Source organism: Littorina saxatilis, linkage group LG2 (assembly GCF_037325665.1).
Source record: "Littorina saxatilis isolate snail1 linkage group LG2, US_GU_Lsax_2.0, whole genome shotgun sequence".
Classification (NCBI taxonomy): Eukaryota; Metazoa; Mollusca; class Gastropoda; order Littorinimorpha; family Littorinidae; genus Littorina; species Littorina saxatilis.
In genome coordinates, this window is record NC_090246.1 from 94,711,724 (window position 1) to 94,713,548 (window position 1,825).

The window sequence follows — 1,825 nt, forward strand, 5'->3', positions numbered from 1 at the left end:
CTTTTTGTATTGTGCATGTTTTGATAGATATCTTATGTTTGCGTGTGAATAAATGTCCTGAAAATCTAAGCAGTTTAACTTGATTTTTAGTCCACCCACTTAACTCTGCATGTGTCTGCACACATGCACTCTAACTCGTATATCCCACAAGGAACTTCCCAGACCCTTTCCGAAAAGCCAACAAAAAGTAAGAGGAGAAAAGGGAAGCAGATTAGACAGACCATGTAAGCTGGTGGATTTTTGTAATATTTTTGTAATTCATTTGAGTGTGTTTGAACTCTCTATCTCTCTCTCTTTCTCTCTCTCTCTCTCTCTCTCTCTAAAACACACACACACATGCTCTCTCACACACAAGGACAACCCTTCCATGCAACCTTAGCCTCACACAAAGCTCACTACAGAATCGGTGGTTGCCTCCCCTTAGACCACGCAGAAAAATGTCCCACGAAGTAGAAAACATGCACCCAAATGAATCTTCTTGGCTACTTTTCATTGTGATTTTACACTATATTTCAGATAACATCAGCAGCGTTTACAAATTCTTCTTTTCTCTACGCATTGCTGAAGAATAAAGTAAATACTGTGTATTTGACCAAAAAAAGCTTCGCTGTTACAAAATAACGTCTAGCTCTGTTTGATCGCGGGATTGTGGATCCGTGATGGCTTAGTGGTACCGGGATCGATTTTGTCGCAACAGTTTCGTCAGTTGCTTCCCCTTTGACCATCTCTCTCTCTCTCTCTCTCTCTCTCTCTCTCTCTCTCTCTCTCTCTCTCTCTCTCTCTCTCTCTCTCTCTCTCTCTCTCTCTCTCAATCTCTCTCTCGTAAAGAAAAAAGAAGAAATTCAAGGCGTGAAAAAACTAGAAAGAGAAGAAAGAAAGCAATATTTCTTCAATAATTACATGAAGTACTTGGTCAAATCAGATGATGATTATCATGATTTTGACCATGGTCGTAATGATGATGATGATGATGATGTCAATGATTCGCCACCATGTTTACAGCAAAATAAAACAACAAATCCTGTATCAAAGAATAAGTTAGTTTCTAATAATGTTTCCCCTCGTATTCTCATCAGTCCACATAATACCCTCGCTATCATCACGTCTTGCCGCCAAAGCCTATATTCGTTCACAAGTCAACCCTGTCCGAGTCAATTAGTACGAAACACAGCGGATAAGGCAGCAAGCCTTTGTGTAAGCCCTGCCAAACGTAGTACAGTGGAACCCCCTCTTTAAGACCTTCAAAAAATATGAGAAAATCAAGTCTTAAAAGGAGGGAGTCTTAAAATGGGGGTAAATTAACAAAGGTTATGGACAGAATATCTGAGAAAAACAGGGTCTCAAAAAGGAGGGAGTCTTAAAATGGGGGTAAATTTACAAAGGTTATGGACAGAAAATCTGAGAAAAACAGGGTCTTAAAAGGAGGGAGTCTTAAATTTGGTGTGTCTTAAAAAGGGGGGGGGGGTCACAGTATACAGTTGGTAGCCTACAGACCCGCTTGGATCAGTCACCGCATTCCGTGACCCGTCTGTACCGAACCCTGTAACACCCTAGGATCAAAAACAACTAATGGGCGAGTATACAAATGTAAGCTGACGGAGTTCGCCCAACCGTCGCCTCCTAGGCGGCAGTTGACGGCTTGGGGGGAGGGAAGGGTCACGGAGAGCGGCTTACCTGTCTTTGAAGTTTAATGGAAGTCAGGTGATGAGTCGAAGAGCTGCCAGATTTGCGCCCTGTTCGCTTAGCAACCAGGTATGCTATCGTGCGTGGCGACCAGGTATGCCAAGGTGCATATCTGAGCGTCTGCGATACTGGTGAATTCTTC